The following is a 21,755-nucleotide window of genomic DNA, read 5'->3' as shown; positions in this document are numbered from 1 at the left end:
ACTGGCTCCCCGTCAGCAAGAGAATCACGTTCCGACTCCTCACCCACGCACACAAAGCTCTCCACAACCAAGGCCCAAGATACCTCAACGACCGCTTGACCTTCTACACTCCCACCCGCCAGCTCCGATCAACCAGCCACGCCCTCGCCGCCGTCCCCCGCATCCGAAGAGCCACAACAGGAGGAAGATCCTTCTCCTACCTGGCTGCCAAGACGTGGAACTCCCTCCCCATCCACCTCCGCCTGACCCAAGACCACCTCTCCTTCAGGAAGCAACTCAAGACCTGGCTGTTCGAACAGTAGCGGACCCCCCTCCCCCAAGCGCCTTGAGACCCTCCGGGTGAGTAGCGCGCTATACAAATGCTTGATTGATTGATTGATTGATTGATCGTGTGGCGATAATGCAATTTTGCTGTTTAGTTCTCTTGTGAGCTCAGAAATGTTTCTTTCATTGTGAGGCTGCCTGATGAAATAGTGGTCTGTCAGGAAAGCTTGCACAGAAGTGACTTTGTCATAATAATTAAATCAAGGTGTCTGTTACTTTATTCAGATGAATGTGGTTTATTTATATACTGATATGTATTTCCAACTGTAGAGTGGTCGTGATACATTTGCACATCTATGGTTGACCTCTTTCGTTCTAAAGCACTCTTGCAGGTTTCAACTAACACTCGAACATGATTGCTGTTACATGAGGGGGTTTGGTTTCTCTCACACCCGATGTAAAGGGGGGTTCACTTGCATTGGGGTATCTCTAGCTGAAATGAAAGAGTTGGAACAAAAGTATGCTTTAGAAGGTGGAGAGCACATGCTGTGCACAGTATACAAAATCTTCATTAATCTGTCTGGTAACTAGAAGAGCGGTCAGGAATAAAGTGACTTGATGGTGGGTCCAGTCACAGAACGTGCTAGTGTAGTGTCTTGCCTTCCGAGGACTTACATTTGTCTGCTTTGCCCGGAGTCAATATGCTGCTGAAGTCAGGCATTCCAGGACTGCACATGAGTTTCTCTTCGGAGCAGTTTTCACGGTGGCAGTTGCTGAGGGTTTGAACCGCGGATGAGGCGTTATAAAACCCATAATACCAGGCACCCATAACTTTATGTGTCATCACAGGTGGCTTCCATTTCAGTCAAAAGATAGAGGTTGCTCATTATGAAGGTCTATTTCCAATAATCCCCACCAATGCCAGATCAGACAAGGAGGATCTTATTCCAACTTAGGCTCACACCTTATATCCAAAAACAATGGTCAACAGACAACAGATATAAAAAAAACGTCTGTTTAATGTATAATGAGGTGATGAGACAAAGGTTGGAAGATGAACAGTGTGAGAGAAGATGGTTCAGTTTGGAATCCCTCCTTCCAGTTAATCTTGGACCTATCACACTTGACTTTACTGTTGTACATAACCTCTATGGGTGCACAACATAATATTTGGCATCAACAGAATGCCGTACCCTCTGTAAAGTTCTTTCTTCTAATCTAATAATGCATTCCTCCCACTTGCCTCACCATCATCACTGGCCACAGGAACTTACATAGCCTTACAGAAGCTACACAGCATTGCAACAGACAAGGAACTCCAGGGACATGAGGTTTCCTAGATGCCCTTTCTTTTTGTATAGGTGAAGTTATTACAAAGTGAAGTAATACCATGAAAAACTATCATTGGGTCTTATCTTTCTTCATCTCATTCCGACTTTCATAGAACACATGCCTATGTAATCTGCTCAAGAATATTAAAATGTGGCATGGTTTTGTGTCACCAATCACAGATATCAAGGACATTATTTGTGAGTCAAGACAACTGCACACTGTGAAGAGCTACAGTGAGAATTTGAAATAGCAATCTTTAACAATGTCACTGATCCACACATTGAATTCTAACCATATCATGCAGTCAATTCATAAACAAAGAAAGCATGACAGAAGCTTTGAAAACGTCTAATAGAACTACCTGATCAACAGCGTTGCCGGTACTGAGCAAGCACATGACCACAATTGAGATAAAACACCATGCCTATAATATAGAAAAAGCACAAGGGAGATAATTGAGAAAGCGCAATGAGGATCATTTTATAACCATAAAATAATTATGATCTGCAAGAAGGGACTTTGTTTGGTGAAATATTTGTATCGCACTAAAGCATTTCAATGGGTTTAATTAAAAATATTAAAAGACATTGATTTTAATAATACGTAAAAGCTGAATGAACAAAAATATGCAAAAAAGGATTCTATCATATATGATAATTGAACTGCTAAATATTAAAAGCAATTATGCAAGTGTGTTAGAGAGTACCAGAACAATAGAAGTCTAGAGATTGCCGGGACAGTACAAGTCAAAGAGATTTTCAAAGAGAAAGATTTGGAAAAAAAAGCTGATAGTGCCCCTGAAAGACAGAGCAAGAGATAAGGCAAAGAAAACAGTTTCAGAAGTATGGAAAACTTTAACAGAGAAGAGAATGCCTTTGTCCATAGAGCTACTGCTGACTAGGGCATAAAACTAGCGGAAAGAGGCAGCAACAGCATACAGGGAAAGACACAAACTAAATGAATTTCAAAGGAACAGGGGTCCCTTACTGTGAGATACCATGAGTCACATTAGAAAGAGATATAATGAAATCGATGCCTAGTGTACAAATAAAATTTCATTTATTAAAACATATAGCGCATTAATGAAGTGGGAAACACGAACAAAAAGGAAGGTGAAAAACTTCAATATTCAGACATTTTTCGTGTTACTACAATGAAGGCAAAATAATCATGTCACATATAACATAAAGTATCAATGCTCACATATCTATTTATGTATCAACGAAAGAAGTCATGATACTATATGTCGACAATGTTTCAATTTCTTAATAGAGTGTAAGGACCATCATCAGCCAGGACTGATGATGGTCCCTACACTTTATGAAGGGATCGAAACATCGATCCCTTAATCATCATGTCCCATATAACATAAAGTACCAATGCTCACATACCTATTTATATAACAATGGTATAAGTCATGGTACTATTTTTCAATGATGTTTTGATCCCTTCATAGAGTGTAAGGATCAACATCAGTCCTGGCTGATGATGGTCCCTACACTCTATGAAGGTTTCGAAACGTCATCGACATATAGTACCATGACTTCTACCATTGTTATATAAATAGATATGTGAGCATTGGTACTTTATGTAATATGTGACATGATGATTAAGGGATTGATGTTTCGATCCCTTCATAGAGTGTAGGGACCATCATCAGTCCTGGCTGATGATGGCCCTTATACTCTATTAAGGGATAAACGTCGTCGACATATAGTACCATGACTTCTACCATTGTTATATAAATAGGTATGTGAGCATTGATACTTAATGTTATATGTGACATTATCTTGCATTCATTGTAGTCACACAAAAAATGTCTGAGCCTTGAAGTTTTTCAACTTTCTTTTCGTTTGTGTTTCCCACTTCATTATTGCGCTATAAGTTTTAATAAATGCAATTGAAATTCCATTTGGACACTTGGCATATATTTCCTTATATCTCTATGCAATGTGGCTTATGGTATTTCACAGTAAGAGACCCTGTTCCTTTAAAATACTTAGACCCATGATCCCTTAAATATCCCTGGATTTCCCTTGTTTCTTAAAAAAACAAACTAAATGAAAGCAACAATCTAATGCTGGGAAGCTGTCAAGATAGAGATAATGTCATCACAAGGTATGGAAAACAGACTGAGCTTAAGAGGTTAAGATGGATGGAGTGAGTCTAACCCTGTGAGATGGCAAATAAATAACACAGTGGCTAGTCTTCCTGCATGTGGTTACAACACTTTGTGGATACTGCACCTCACATGCAGTTATCGCCCATTCCACACTTCACTGTCTATACCTACAGCACACCGTGCTACCATTAGTTCACTGTGATTGTATGTTTGAGGCAAGAGTACACTGTTTATTTCCTCCACAATAATACAAATAACATGTGATGATAAAGTCCAACCATCAACCTGTTAAACATTACTACCGTCCTGGGCAAAAGTGTGTTAAGCCACCCACAACATATTTTCAAAAATTGCAATGTCTTTTACCTACTAAAACAAGCAGTCTGTTTACACAACAGCAACATCTCTGCTTCATATATTTTATTTAATAATGTTTATTTATGCTTCTAAAGAGCTCCTTTACCCCAAAACGTTTCCTGGCCCTTAAAATGGAAGGAAAATGAGACAACAACTTCCTGGCACTATTCGACATATGCACAGTCTTCAGCAATCCTACTCTGTCCCCTTTTGGAAGCAGCTAACACATCATACTCCTCTCAGCCTTGTTTCACCCCCTTTTTAGTCAACACTGGATAGAAACATTAATCGAAAGCTTGCCAATCGGAGGCACATCACATCACAGGAAAAGGTCCTGGAGATGCACTCATGTCACATATACTTTCCAATATATCCCCTTTCCCCTTCTGAAAGTCCTACTCTTGCACTCCTGTGCTGAAGACATTATAACCTACCAAAATGTCTCTGACAAACTCAACCCACACAAAGTCCTGGTTGACAGTGTTCTCTCCATTAAAAATGGCAGATTAGGAGCTTCCTGTAATTCAATTTCAAGGTCTCCTATCAAATTTGCTGTTCTTCAATTCCAAATACTACATTGGCTGCCTCAGCATTCGACTGCCCATTTTAGGAGAGCCTATCACGTTATGCTTCATAGAGAAGCGGGTAGTGTTGCGGGGATTCTGCTCATGCACAGAACTATGCACAGGAAACCAGGACCTCAGTGAATTGTGGTGTTAAAAAAAACTCACCTCAGTACCCAGAACCCCTATCTGACTAGCATCAGTGTCTCATTCGTTCTCCGTATCATCTCGAAGCTACCAATGATTAGACAACCCAGAACAAGCGACTTAGAGTACTCTCAGGAATGGTGGGAATCAGAAACACCTTTTCGTTATTATTCTCATATCAGTCCACAACAAGAGTAATCAGAGACACGGAAAAGTTTAAAATGCTTATTTTTAACTACATGCTCTAAGGTGCAGCACTTTGGCTAATATAAGCAGGCAAATGATTAAAAACAAAACCATCAGCATTGTTACAATACCATAGAAAATAAAGGGAGAAATCATAATAAAAATGATGTGGAAAACAAGTCCTATAATACTTTGTGAACCACCCTCCCTTGGCTAGTAAACTAGTTTTATAAATTATTAGAAGGTCTCTAGGTTTGAATGGGGAACCCCATACCTCAAAGATCAGCTTAGGTGAATCACATCACAGGATCAGCTCTACTCTCTGTGTCTGGAAAGGTTTTCTGCAAGTGTCTGAATCATGCATGCAAATGCAATATTAAAGGCACCTGAGTTGCAGATATTTGCAGCTGTGTACGTGTTGTGTCCAGAGCGTCAGCCGAGCAACCTGAATTCAACCGCATGCATTGTTATTTGACCTTGACGGCTTCTGCACACAGTGTTCAGACTAAGGTTGCGGTGCACGTCTAGGGATGTGAACAACAGACCGTCCCCATGTGAAGAAAAAGCAAGCAAGCAGTTTTACTTGTAATAACAGCTACCTGTAGTGTCGTGTGCAAAAAGCAGCAAAGTGGCAAGATGGCGTTTTACTTCTAAAGCGCTTATGCTAACATAGCAATGTGTGCACATAAAACCCCGTCTCCACTACAGTAGGAGTAACTCGCAATTCTTCTTTGCACCCTATGTCCATATTAGAATAATAGTCAATGGTTCCACAGTGCAACCTCAGTTTTCTAGCATGTTTAAACCATTTCTTTCTCCAGTGGGCAATTTAGTAGTAATTGACACTGCTGCTGGCCCTTTCAACCGTCTATAATCTTTGTGTCGTAATATAGCCCTTTGGCCCACTGCAGGTTCCCTAATGAGACCAGGAATTGGATAACAGAGGATCTCTTATAAGTGAATGCCCACTTTTGATTGTGCAGACACTTCAATACCACTGTGCATTCAGTATTAATCAAGAGTTTGCAAAGCCCGTGCAAATTACTAAAGTGTGATACAAAAACAAGCAATAAATGTAATTTGGGAAGGCATCATACAGTTTTGTATTCTTAGCAATAAAATAAACAAGCATTAAAAATGCAACAGGTCTCGGTTTTGTAAAAGTTAAAGCAATTCTGTTTGTAATTAGGTGGCTTTTTAGCTTTGGTTTTATTAGTGTTTTTCAAACTTTCATATACCTAACATGCATATGTATGCATATATGTAAATGTATGCATGCATTTATATTTGTATTTATATAGATATGCAGATGTACATATGTTTATATATGTATGTATATATACACATATATATGTACATATGTGTGTGGGTAGAGAGTGGGAGAAAGGTGTAGAGGTAGAGAGGTAGAGGGGTAGAGGGGTAGAGGTAGAGAGGTAGAGAGAGGCAGGGAGAGAGGTAGAGAGAGAGGTGTAGAGAGTAGAGAGTAGGGAGTGAGTAGAAGAGAGTGAGTAGTAGAGAGTAGTAGAGTGTAGTATAGAGTAGTAGAGAGTGAGTAGTACAGAGTAGAGAGTCGTAGAGAGAGTAGGAGAGTTGGAGAGAGTAGCAGAGGGAGTAGTAGAGAGTGAGTAGTAGAGAGTAGTAGAGAGTGAGTAGTAGAGAGTAGTAGAAAGTGAGTAGTAGAGAGTGAGTAGTAGAGAGTATTAGAAAGTGAGTAGTAGAGAGTGAGTAGTAGAGAGAAGTAGAGAGTGAGTAGAGAGTAGAAGAGAGTAGTAGTGAGTAGTAGAGAGTGAGTAGTAGAGAGTAGTAGAGAGTGAGTAGTAGAGAGTGAATAGTAGAGAGTGAGTAGTAGAGAGTAGTAGAGAGTGAGTAGTAGAGAGTAGTAGAAAGCGAGTAGTAGAGAGTGAATAGTAGAGAGTGAGTAGTAGAAAGTAGTAGAAAATGAGTAGTAGAGAGTGAGTAGTAGAGAGTAGTACCGTGTGAGTAGAGAGTAGAAGAGAGTAGTAGTGAGTAGTAGAGAGTAGTAGAGAGTGAGTAGTAGAGAGTGAGTAGTAGAGAGGGAATAGTAGAGAGTGAGTAGTAGAGAGTAGTAGAGAGTGAGTAGTAGGAAGTTGTAGAAAGTGACTAGTAGAGAGTGAGTAGTAGAAAGTGAGTAGTAGAGAGTGAGTAGTACAGAGTAGTACAGAGTGAGTAGAGAGTAAAAGAGTAGTAGTGAGTAGTAGAGTGAGTAGTAGAGTAGTAGAGAGTGAGTAGTAGAGAGTGAGTAATAGAGCGTGAGTATTAGAGAGTAGTAGAGAGTGAGTAGTAGAGAGTAGTAGAGAGTGAGTAGTAGAGTGAATAGTAGAGAGTAGTAGAGTGAGTAGTAGAGAGTGAGCAGTAGAGAGTAGTAGAGAGTGAGTAGAGAGTAGAATAGAGTAGTAGTGAGTAGTAGAGAGTAGTAGAGAGTGAGTAGTAGAGAGTGAAGAGCAAACACTGCCACATAATTTTGTCCTCCCCTGCCGTATAATTCCTGCAGCCTTATAATAAATTCAGGAAGATCAGTCCAAGGAATTGTTTTAAAAGTATTTTGGCATTCAACTCAGAAATACCACATGTTCTACGCTTCTTTCACAGATTCCTTGGCTCCTGCACCGATGCTGAAATGTTCACATATCTCTCTGAAGGGTGCCTTGCCTCTGCATATAAGCTGCACTGAAACCACGGGGTGTCGTCAACACTCCCTGCCGTTCCTAGGTCTATCTGTCTGGCCACTGAAGCTGTCTGCTCTCCCCTTATAATCTCCAGACTCGCAGCTCCGCCTTTCATCCGCCGCCAGAACACTTCACCCAGTCTTGTTACACATTCTTAAATGGTCCTGCCTGGCGCATTTATATTAACGTTACCACTAAGCTGCCAGCTCGCAAGCGTGACCGCCCCCCAATTCCCCTCCCGCCCAAAACATCCCCTCTCCACCCTCCTCCCCCGCCTCCCGTCCAATTTTTCCCCCAGGCGACAGAGATATCTTTAGCCGCTACAAATGGTTCCGCTCTCCCTTTTCACTGGTTAGTATTTTTTTAGGCTCGCTCTGTAAACAGACGGCTTGGCCTGCCGCAGAATCTGCACTAATAATTAATTAATCCTAGGAGCGATCAGACGGCCTTGGAAGAAAGCATGGGGCCCCGGAGGGCCGAATAGCTTTAAACTCTGCACCGAAAGGAGCACTTAATGTGAGGGCGCCGGGTTAAAGCACGCGCGTCTCTTGGCTCTTTTATTAATTATTTTAAATGGGAAACGCCGATGTCAAGAAAATAAAGTTTTGCTCTCGCCCGTTGGAGAAGAGTGAGGATAGAGTCGAGAGAGAGAAATAAAAAACATTGAAAACAAGGCAAATATAAATATTGAAAACAAGTTAAGGAAAACGCTGCTACTACAACAAGCGCGGCACGCGCGGCGCGGTGCCGAAAGTAAAATAGGATCTCTTGTCTTAATGGGGCCATGTGGTTAAACACATGGCCCCATAAAGATAAGAAACCTATTACTTCAGAAGGAAAGCAGGCGAGCCCATCCAAGTGGGCCATCCGAAAAAGCCAAAGGAAGGCAACATGGGAAGCTCTTTTCCAATGGCTGGCCACCGTTTAGCATAAACGGGGATGCCAGCCAATGGAAAAGAGGAGCGGGGCTACACATGTGCGCAGCCACGCTAGCCGAGACCTAAAAACTGTAGGGACCCCGATGTTGAATGACTACGTAGATCTGCACAATAGAAATGAGGCTTCTACTGGGCTTTACCTCCTAATGCTGGAATGCATACAAACACAGACACACTTTTCACTGTTTTGCATATGCTATCAAACCAATTACAACCAGCTTTTGACTGATGATGATAGTTCATGGATATTTCATACTCTAATGTAGTAAATTGCATTGTATAAGTAAAGCAGTTCTGTTCTTGGTTCTAAAACCTGATCAAGCTGTGAACTGTTCAGAAATCAGGTATCCACACATTTTCCAAGTTTGTGCAAAGGTTTCAGAGACTAGGGACTCGGTTACTGAAGATGACCTTAGAGAAGCCGACCACTTTTGAAATTCGTGGAGGTCGTTTCTTAAAAACAATCTATTGTAAGAATTGGCATATGAACAAAAGAATTTTCCTTTATTAGGGTGGTAGTCATATAAATCACTGCTATTTGGTACCTATAAAGACCCATTTCTTTATCATAAACCTATTAGCTCACTTACAGATGAGGTTCCTAGACATATAAACATTAAATTGAACCTTCTGTCTAGAACATTGGACTACATACATACTTAGGCAGGATATATATGTGTTTTTTGTGAAAGTTTTAACTCTTGTTTTGTATGTATATTTGACTAATATGTCATATTTTTAAAAAAATTGTGTGTAATGTATTTATATGTGAAATTTATTTTGTATTTTCTCCGTTGTTTCTCCATTATTTGTATGGAAACATATAGTAATGTCACTTTTTTATGTATTATTAGTAATGTAGTTTGTTGTGATTCATGTTGTATATGATGTGTTTTATACATATGTATGTTTTTATTTGTATTCTTTCACAGCCCTGACGAAGTTCGTAAAGAACGAAACGCGTTGGCTGAGTCTGATTTTTCTAAGAGTTGAATAAGAATAAAAGAACAACAATTGGAATATTTGAAAAGACTTTTCCTTTGGTGCACCGTCCCTTTGTAAAAAAGTTTGTATATCTGGTTTTCCAGTAGAGCATAAGTACGGCTCGCTCTGGACGTGTCTTTGCACCTACTAAGAAATTGTATATTGATTTTGGATTTGGTGTGCTTAACATTGGTCAGCCGTACGGTTTTTTGTTTATATTCTATTTAATTGACCGTTCTGCATTCTTTTCCATTTGTTATCTTATAAATATCAATCAAAGTTGAGGGCTTTCTACCCTCAGATACCATGCCTAGATTTCAGGATGGACGCGAGGAATTGGCTATGGATCTTTTTGGGACTAGTGTCTCTAAAAACACAACAACTGTAACTAATACAGCCACTGTGAGCCTTAAAGCATTGTTTGTCAAACTAGAAAAATTGCGTAAACAAGAGTTAAGCAGATGGTGGGACGGAGTCACCTTGGAGCAGTACATGAAGAATGGCAAAATTCCAAGGGGACTCCGTATCCTAATCTTCCCGACTTTTGAAGATCTAAGCGGGGATCTACTTAAGGAATGGGAATGTAATCTGGAGGGTGCATCTACAACGATGATGAAAATATTGGTGAGACACGCTGCAGAGAAAGGGGAGAAGCTACAGGCAGAGATTGAGACTCTGGAAAAGGAAATCAATAGTATAACTGAGAAAGATCTGATTGAGAAAAATTATTTGATACTAAAACAGGTGATGGATGATCATCAATTGTATTTGAAGAACAAAAAACTAAGCAAAATAAGAAGGGATGATAGGGACTACCAAAATGGCAGAATATACACCTTTGCCAAGAAATTTGATGGGTTACAGGGAACTGAGGATGTGACCAAGAAAAGAACAAGGGATGATAGAGACATAAGTGAGGAAACAGGTTCTAACAGCAACCTATCTCTTTCTTCACTGGGTAGTTCCACATCAAGCCATGTATTACCTGACGTCCCTTTAGAAGAGGGGGCCTCGTCCTTCCAAAAAGAATTAGCCAACCTCAGGATAAGCAACCGCCTCCAACAGAAAAGAGATCAAACAAAAAGAGGCGGGGAGGGAGGCGATCAAAGAATAGTCAAAAGGGGAGGCTTGACAAACAAATCAGGTGCAGTGCCCAAATTGAAGAAGTAGCTATGGGTGGACTTGGAACGACAGGGGACCCCATGACCAGTCAAAATGTGAATACTGATTTGAAAATCATAAATCTTTCAAATAAAATTTTGGATAATGATGAAAAAAACTTATTGAGTAAGGGTCTTAATTTCTGCCCCACACAAGGTGGTGACTTTGCAAACCTACACATTGATCTTTTTAAATTCACTAGGACATTAAAACTTAAGGATTTCTTTGCGACCAGACCTCATGAGCCAGGGGGTGATAAGGGTTTTCAAAGTAGTGGTACACATACCATACGAGAAGTTCGTGACATACACTGTCTCCTTTCCCTGAACCCAGACGACGAGGTAAATATCACCACGGTCCTTGAAGATCTTGACATCAATCACAGTGCGAGCATTGATAGTGGATTACGCCCCAAATCGAAATTCATACCTACACACTCCTATCATCACAACATCGATGATTTCCATGATAAGGTCACAGTGGAGCTCTATAACATCGAAACCCCCCAAAGATTTACTCCCAAGTCAGCTAACAATATCACAGTGGCAGAGAGATCAGCCCTGATGAGGTTGAACAAGGATACGAGTATTGTTATAAGGGAAGCCGACAAAGGCGGGAACATCGTTGTAATGAATCGTGAAGATTACATGCAGGAGATATCCAGACAACTTAGCAATGAGGCACACTATCGAAAGATCAATGAAAACCCCATTCCCCATAGTATAATGAAGATCAATGCTAAACTATTGGAATGGAGGGAATCTGGTCTTCTCAGTGAAGATGAGTGCCGATTCATGTGGGTGAATTGCCCAAATTTTCCATGCATTTATGTATTGCCAAAGGTGCATAAGGGTGGGAAATTTCCTCCAGGTAGACCAATTATCTCCAGGGTGGGTTCACCCACGGAGAAAATGTCAGAATTTGTTGACCTGAAGCTCCAGAAATATGTCCCTAATCTACCTTCATATGTAAGGGACAGCAAAGATATCTTAATGAAATTCAAAGATTTTGACTGGTCTGAGGACCTGATGTTTGTAACTCTAGATGTAGAGAGTCTTTATACCTGCATTAACAAGACCTTTGGTATTAAAGCAATTCAATCCTTTCTGGATAGAGAAGATGCAAGTTTCTATGACTACAATGAGATGATTGTCTCAATGATTAACATCATCCTGGATAATAACTTTTTCCTTTTTGACGGTGAATGGTTCCAGCAGATACACGGTACTGCAATGGGTTCCAGGTTTGCTCCCTCTTACGCTTGCCTATTTATGGGTTGGTTCGAGTGGGAGCATGCCTGGAACAGAGATGCCTCCCCCTGGACCAACTACATCGTGTACTGGGGGAGGTATATCGATGACGTGATCTGCCTCTGGTCTGGGTCTATTGACCAACTTGATCAATATGTATCTTTTCTGAATACCAACATGTACAATGTCAAATTTACTATGATGTATCATAAAGAACACATCAATTTCCTAGATATTCAATTCTATATTAAACAAGGACAAATACACAGTACATTATACAGGAAGGAGACTGCGTGTAACGCTGTGTTACACGCGACTAGTGCACACCCCCATTCTGTAAAGAAAAATATCCCCTTTGGCGAAATGGTAAGGGTTAGACGGAATTGCAGCGAGGAAGACATGTTCCATACACATATCAGTGACACTAAGAATAGATTCTTTAAAAGGGGATACGATCAGACTACTTTGGATAAAGCTGAACTTAGGGTCAATAAGATGAGTAGGAACATGACACTACAGGATAAACAAAAAAGGCCTGTTATCAACACCAAAGCCAGGTTTATAACTCAGTACACCTCCCACAGTAATACAATTTTTAACATCTTTAGAAAACATTGGCACCTTTTGATGGGAGTTCCTGGCTTAAGAGATGTGATTAATAACAAACCATCTATTACATATAGAAAGGGTACCTCTTTAAAAAGAACACTATGTCCTAGCTATATAACCACCCCCCAAAAAACACAAACTTGGTTACCAGACAAACCTAAAGGATTTTTCACCTGCGGAATGTGTAATGTCTGCCCGTTGGGCAAGAACAAAACTCTTGTTTTTTGCTACAACAGTTCGAGACAGTTTGTGATTGAGAATTTCATAAACTGTAACACGACCTATGTGGTGTATGTTCTGGGATATAGATGCGGCATAATCTATGTCGGGAGCACTATCCGTAGCTTAAAACTCAGGATTCAGGAACACAGAAGGGCAATAAAAACCAATGACATCAGATACCCGATTACCAACCATTATGCCAGGGAACATCCTGAGGATATGAACTTTTGGTTTCACGCCATAGAACATGTTCCGAAACCTAAGAGAGGCGGCAACAGGGACCTGTTGCTAAGACAAAAAGAATCCAAATGGATCTGCCGCTTGAGAGCAACCAGCCTGGGGCATAACACGGATGGGGAAATGCATTATTTCCTATAGGTGAAGATACCTGGGGGTTACAACATTCAATATACTAGGTTCTCTCAAAAGTTATCTGGTTTTCCTGTTTACCCTTGGAATGTTTAACACCTTTGCCGGCAATGCCCTATATATTTAGGGCAATATGATCCATATGATTTACGTGTTCTGATACCACGTTGCAATATATGTTGGCCAATATGAGTTCCTTCACACCCGCTGGTACCATTAGACTAGTCTGCTCTCTTTGCCTGTATTTTCCTTACTTCAAATCTGAGCAAATTCTAAATACTCACTAACGGTCATCATATTACAAGTCCTTTTGGGTATACCAACTCGCCTATTCAGTTCGTAAGGCCGGACCAAAGGAGACTTTGAATGAATGACCATGTGCCCTTACATTTCTCACGGTCTTCTATATCTTTTGGCTGATATTTGGCTTCATTCTGTCTGTCTCGTCTTTCCCCTTCCTTTTAAGTGGTGTTTTTCCACTTTTTGAAACTATATTGAAATATAAAATACTATATACCGAGCCCGGCTGGGCATGGTAGTAATGTTTCTAGATGTTACATGTCCAATTGGACAGGCGACACACTCCATCCCTCTTGAATTCGAATCCATAATGAACAATTATCAAATTGAATATACAATTACTTTTTATGAAATTGATTATGTAATTTAAAACTGAGCTGAACCAGGTATTCAATCATATAGACATCATTGACTGTTACATGGTGTTTTCTTTTGCAAACATCGTGTATTTATTATGAGAGGCTTTAACGTTATTCCTCTCAAATTAATTCTAGCTCATACACTTTTTATATAAAATAAAAAATGGCCTTCGTATTTAGCCTAGATTCGAACGCCATGCTCACTTGTTTATTACCAATGTACTATTATTCCTAATGGTTTTACAAACCGTTATGTCATTTCAATATGTCGCCTATATGTTCGGGAACTTTTTCTTGATATTTTAATGTCTTTTTAAATATACCGAGACGGTTGCATTATTTCTGCCAATAGAATCTTACTTCATACATTTCTGTAAATAATATAAACCAACGGACTTCGCGTTTAGTTTAGATTAGACGTTGTGCACATTTGGTTCTCCTAAATTCCTTTCGGCTCATTATACTCGTACACCATTCCAAAATGGTGCCCATAGGTTGGAAATTCTGCTCGAGTATCGTAATAGCTATTCAAATACTTCCGGGTTCCGTTACGCGACATGAGGGTTGGGCCTATTTAAGACGCTCGACCAATGAGGCATGGTTTCGCCGGTAACCTGAGGAAGCGCCCGTTTCAAAGGTAAGACGGGAATCGTGTAGTGTATTTATAAAGTAACAAACTGATGTGATACCTTTGGGGCTTTGGATAGAAAATTAACGTGATGTTTCCACGTCAAATGGTTGATATTGGTGTTGTTTGTAATATTATCGTGGACATCACCTCAACACAATATTCCCATTTTAAACGATTTTAGGCGACAAGAACCGCTGAATATCGATTTACAAAGACAGTTTGTTTGTCTTTTGTTTTTTATGGCGGAAATTATGTGACGGCTCTGTCACTTTAAGTATAATTACGGAGGAATTGTATAAAGATGGTCAATGTGAAATAGGAATACTTACGGTTTATAATTTGTTGTATACTACCGCTGTGTCAAAAGTATTAGAAACCTGGTTTCGGTCTTTGCGGTGTCTAATAGACATATATGTTATACGATAGTATCGGGTTTTAGGCTATGGATAAATATATAATGGGAGATATAGGCTGTCGCATCCATTAATACTGGGTCAGAATATCAATATTAGGAGATGTGATTAAGAAAGGGTGTTTGTGATATAATATGAGATTAAGAATGGGTATCTATGATATTTTCCGTTTCGTTTTTTTTAGAAAAATGGAGCCTACACATTGGGCCTAAATATACAACAACAGGGTTGATCTAATTTTACTTATGCTACCTATGGACTGAACTAAGAGTCCGATCGCTATTTGAACTATCCGGTGACGCACATATGATCATATTTGTACATACACCTTTCAGCTACTTGGAGAGGTAAGGTGTCTTTCGCTTTCCTATGGAAAGCTCTTGTTACTCGCGCTTTTCTTTTTGATTTCAATCTTTCATGCCCACAAGAGGTTATAACAATTTTTAAAAATTCATTCTTACTAGGTTACATACCATTTTGTATGAACAAGTATACCTTTTGGAAGCCGACCACTTTTTAAATTCGTGGAGGTCGTTTCTTAAAAACAATCTATGGTAAGAATTGGCATATGAACAAAAGAATTTTCCTTTATTAGGGTGGTAGTCATATAAATCACTGCTATTTGGTACCTATAAAGACCCATTTCTTTATCATAAACCTATTAGCTCACTTACAGATGAGGTTCCTAGACATATAAACATTAAATTGAACCTTCTGTCTAGAACATTGGACTACATACATTCTTAGGCAGGATATATATGTGTTTTTTGTGAAAGTTTTAACTCTTGTTTTGTATGTATATTTGACTAATATGTCATATTTTTTTAAAAATTGTGTGTAATGTATTTATATGTGAAATTTATTTTGTATTTTCTCCGTTGTTTCTCCATTATTTGTATGGAAACATATAGTAATGTCACTTTTTTATGTATTATTAGTAATGTAGTTTGTTGTGTTTCATGTTGTATATGATGTGTTTTATACATATGTATGTTTTTATTTGTATTCTTTCACAGCCCTGACGAAGTTCGTAAAGAACGAAACGCGTTGGCTGAGTCTGATTTTTCTAAGAGTTGAATAAGAATAAAAGAACAACAATTGGAATATTTGAAAAGACTTTTCCTTTGGTGCACCGTCCCTTTGTAAAAAAGTTTGTATATCTGGTTTTCCAGTAGAGCATAAGTACGGCTCGCTCTGGACGTGTCTTTGCACCTACTAAGAAATTGTATATTGATTTTGGATTTGGTGTGCTTAACATTGGTCAGCCGTACGGTTTTTTGTTTATATACCTTAGAGAAGCAAGTTATTTTTTTCCAGGTGGAGGTTAGCAGAACCTTTTGGAAATGTCTTTCTGGCTAGAAGAGTTTAACTGCTGTTTAGACACAAATAATTGTCTTGTTCGGGCGTTTGTGCTTAGATGGAATGAAGTGCTGTACTTTATGGTGTTGGGGTTGCGGACTGCTGTTCTCCCGAAGTTCAGAGGCCTCCCACCTGATGCATTACAGATCTTTAATTTTTTATCTTGTTTCTGCATTCATTTCCCCACCATTTTTGTGACTCCATTTGATGTTCCTTCCCTTTGGGAGAAGTAATAATGTTGATAATATTCTACTATTATTAAGTTTGCTTGTGATGTTTGCAGACTTCGGTTTATATATTACAACTGTGATATATTTCTTTATATGCTTTTAATAGATTAAATAAAAAAAACAACTACAGAATAATGATTGGGGAGCAAACAACAAGTAAAAATTTAGCTTACGCTGCTTAATTTCATTCTAAATGCTACATAATTCCAGTAGCCGTAGCCTACACACATGACATGCATGTGTACCCAGAATCCCAATGGAAACATGCACACATCTCAAAATATCAGTGGAAATATTACAATCCGTGCTATGTGTTGATCATTTATTCAGGACATTAATTTGTGTCACAAAAGGCCATATTAACTGCATTTTACTGCTGCACACAGCGGAGCATCTCTATGCGACTCATGATTGGGTTGCAGTTTTGTCCAGAGGAGCAGTGATGGAGGTAAGATCTTGTCTGTTCCACTTCTGGTGCTCTTGAGTAGGCTCCAACTTGCCGGTCTGAAGAAGTGGTCTCACTGCTGGGCTGTGGATGTCTACATAGGTGACCTTTCAGCAGAACCTGAAAGTAGTCCAGCGCCTGTGCCTCTCCCCTCCAAGGAGTTGTTCTTCTTTCTCATGGCCTTTCCCTCTCCTCCTGTGTGGGGCAGCTGTTTGCTCCCTACCTTTTGTAGAGTAATGGAGAACAGAAGGCAGGACTCCAACCAGCTATACTGATGTTGTTTGAAGCAGATGCGAATGATAGTGAGTCTGAAAGGGAACAGCGGGGGCTTTAGGCAGTGGGCACTGCTAATTCGGCTATGGGGTAGACCATACGACTGGATGCCCCTGACCCACTGTGCCACAACTAGTACTTTCTCTCACTATTTTACGTACAGGAAGATCTTGATGAAACTATTTCAGATACGAAAAGGACCACATATCACCACATAAGAGGCCCTCATTTTATCATTGTTTAGGTTGAAGCCTACCAGATAGTTAATGACTTCGTGGGGATATCCTTAAAACTTCCCTGGGAATGGATTCCGCCCATTTCTTACCATTGGCTTTGTGTTTTGCACTCACATTTGCTTGCTATCTATTTGCTGGCTTTATTTGTTTTCGGCTTTCAAGGTTGAGTTCATCCCTCCTGTGGAGAATATGTACCGTATTCTTCCATGAGTGCTTGCATTCTGTAAACAGGCCTTTATATTTTAATCTTATCATGTCACATTTGCTGTGCATTCAGAGACAGAGGTCAAATGTCAGGCTCTGTCATCTGAGGGAGCTTGGTATTTACTTTTCTTTTTCTGACTTCAAAGTGTGAGAATTTATGTGACAATCTTACTGGGAAAGCAAATTCTTTTTCTAGCACACAACAAAATGTAAATGTCTATAAATGAACTGTGCAGGTATTTCCGAATGTATCAGAATTAGGAAAGCACAAATGAAGTGCATTTTTTTGAAATTCTGAAGTGTGATTGAAACAAATATTTGAATACACTCAACTACAAATCAGTACACCAGGGGATGCCATTTACACAAATTATTTGTCCACTGCATACTTTTATCAGTAAAACTGTATATTTGTGCAACTGTGGTGGTCATTTCAATTGGAAATGTGTTGTCTGTAATGGCAGTACACTACCACACCATGCGTACTCCACACTATGTCACTCCACTCGACACCACTCTGCTCTACAACACTCTACCCGACTCTATGCCCCTCAACTCTATGACACTGTAAGACACACCAGTCCATTCTACCACACTGCACTCTATGACACGCCACTCCACTCTATAATACTCCACTCCACTCTACGCCACTCAATGCCACTCCACTCTACGCTGCTCTACTCTGCGCCACGCCACTCCACTGTACGACATGCCTCTGCACTCTATGGCCCTCTACCTTAAGGGACACTATGACACGCCACTCCGTTCTATGCCACTTCACTCTACTCTGTTTCACCCCCCTCCACTCTATGCCATTCTACTCTATGCCACTCCACTCTACGGAACACCACTCCCCTCTACGCCCCTCCACTCTACTCCCCTCCCCTCAATGCCACCACACTCCACACCACACCATTCTACAACATGGCACTCTACCACAAAACACTCTACTCCACTCTACAACACTACACTCTTCAATATTGTACTTGACTCTATACCACTCCACTCTAAGCCACTTTACTCCACTCTACACTATGCCCCTCCTCTCTACTCCACTCCACGACACTTTGCTCCACTCTATGCCACTCTACTTCACTCCACTCAATGCCACTCCACTCTACGACACTCTACGACACTCAGTTGAACTCTGTGCCATTCCACTCTACAACACTCTACTCCACTCTACAAAACTACCTCTATGCCACTGTACTCTATCTAGACTATAACACACTACTCCACTCCACTATGCCACTCTACCCCACTCCACTCTACTTCACTCTATAACAGACTATTCTACTCTACTGCACTATGCCACTCTATGCCACCACACTCTACCTCACTCTATGCCGTTCTACAACACTCTATGGCACTCCATCTTACCCCACTCCACTCTACAACATTCTGCTCCACTTTATTCCACTCTACATTATTCCATTCTATGACACTTCACTCTGCAACACTCTACTCAACTACACTACACTCTGAAACACTCCACTCTATAACACTCCACTCTATGCCACTCCACTCTATGCCACTTCACTCTATGCCACTCTACTCCACTCTATGCATCTCCCTCTACGCCACTCCAGCTTACTTCACTATATTCTACACCACTCTACTCCATTCCATTCCACTCTATATACTGCCACTCTATGATACTCCACTCCCTCCTTGACACTCCATGATACTGTAGCCCACTCCATTCTATACACTCTGCTCCACTCTATGCCACCTCACCTATGACAATCTACTTCGCTCTACACCACAAACTATATCCCACTGTACGCAACTTCCTGTATGCCACTCCACACCACTTTACTCCACTCTACGACACTCTACTAGACGGTACACCACTTCACTCTATGACACTCAATGCCACTCTACTCTTTGACACCCTATTCCACTCTACGCTCCTCCACGCTACGCCCTGCCAACCAACTCTGCTCCATGAATCTTCTGTACTCTATGCCACAACACTCTACTCCACGGTACACAACTCCCTCTACACATCGTCACACCACTTTACTTCACTGTAAGTCATTCCACTCTATGCCACTCCACTCGACAACCCTCTACACCACTCCACTCTACAGCACTCTACTCCACTCCACTCCGCTCCAATCTATGATACTCTACCCACTTTACGCCCCTCCACTCTACTCCACACCACTCTCCTCTATGCCACTAACTTTTGGCCACAAACAGCAGCCTCGCTGGTATACAACATGGCTAAAACACATTGGCAAAGTCAGTAGCTCTTGCACATTGCCAGTGCTTGTTTTATATCCAGGACTGCTTCATTCTCACTTGAAACAGTATTTACTCCATCATCGAGGTTGTACTACCAGTGAATCTATATTTAACTTGAGCTTAAGGTAACTGATCTTTTTCATTTATCTTGAAACTGTCCTTGTTATTAGAACACCCACACCTGCTTCTATGCAGAAGTAATCATTATAACGTGAAGCGCTCTGATGCCTATGGATTTTGCTCCTGTTATATAAAAATGCATATAAATAACCCAAAACGAGCTGAAGCTCACATTCGATTTTCAGCCACATTATCTTGTTAGATAGTAGGGCCCCTTTTGATCATGCCCTTGAATTAAACAGAATGTTTTCGTTCTGCTAACGCTTGACCATAGAGATGCTGACGGTAACGGTGAGGAGTGTTGCGCTCTGCGTCTGGAGTCCCCTGTTGAGAAAGGATGACGCCTACTGGTGAAGATAATAAGAGACGGCCCCCAGCAGAATCCTAACAAAGCCATCTTGTTTGACGTCTACGGCCGTCGGCTACGTCCTCGCCTCGTTTAGGGCTTTTAGGATGATTAATATTCTCTAGCAGGATCTCTGGAGTCCGCATTTGGCGCTGAGTTAATTACACGTAGAACTGGAGGTGTGACACAGAAACTTATTAAAGGAGGACTTCAAAGAGACAACTGATGTTCTGTGAGCGAGCTGGAAGAGGCAACTCTTCCCTGCCTGATTTTGGGCCCGCGGCGGGCTTGCGGAGCCACATGCCTCTTTTTTAATGATGCTACAACATGGATGATACAAACAATGCGCGTGAGCTGTACCTTTCAATATTAACATTTAAGTTCCTTACGGTGAAATAGATGAACCTGGATCACCCCTGGATAACCATATTACATTGGAATCCCCTTCTTAAACCACGGTCCCCGAGTTATGTTGCTGTTGGCTTAAAATTGGCTGGGGTAAGGAGAGGTGTCAAAAGTGACGCCTTGGCAGAGCTTGGAATTAATGAATTAATGTTCATAAATAAAATAAATCCACTTCAATTGCTTAGCAATTGTGGTCCACACGATACTTGTGACTTATTGCAATGAGGCCTGTGCAGTATAAACCAGCCTTGCTGGCTTAAAAATAAACGTATGATCATGGATGGGCCTATATTTATGTGCTCTTTTCCTACAATTTGTTTAAAAAAAATATTGCGGTACACTTTAGATAGACTGCACAGGCCACATTGCAATAAGTCACGGGTATCGTGTGGACCACAATTGCTAAGCAATTGAAGTGGATTTATTTTATTTATGAAAAGTAATTCATTAATAATGTACACAAACTTTATCCGCAAACAACTCACATATTGCAGCATAAGTGTTTGTTTATATCACGATGCATTGAAATATTTAACAATTTAATTATTTACACACATATTCATGTTATTTAATAAAATGCCCAATTTGTCTATTAATCTTAGCAGTGTTTACAGCAAACGGAACTGTAGTGGCTTGTTGGTGGTTAAGATGTTTTACACATTTAAAGAGATTATGATCAAGTGGTTCACATTTCACATTACATAAATTAGTAACTTGTATACCCTATTTTCCAGGCTATTTAGTGGACAAGAGCACATTTAAACGCCCACCCAAAAGAAAAGAAATCTAGCGTCAGGATAATCAATCCACCTTAAAAAATATGTTGGATCATATCCAGGAAAGGAGTGACAGTGTTGGTCATGAAATATTTTCAATCTTAAGGAGAAGTATTCATCCTCACATACATCATAACTACACCTTCATATCAATCTTCAGTTTAAACTAGAGAAAGCACATGTGTGCCGTTATGGTCAGATAATATGTTCCTCTGAG

Source organism: Triturus cristatus, chromosome 3_1 (genome assembly GCF_964204655.1).
Source record: "Triturus cristatus chromosome 3_1, aTriCri1.1, whole genome shotgun sequence".
Lineage (NCBI taxonomy): Eukaryota > Metazoa > Chordata > Amphibia > Caudata > Salamandridae > Triturus > Triturus cristatus.
Note: the sequence above shows the minus strand (reverse complement) of the source record.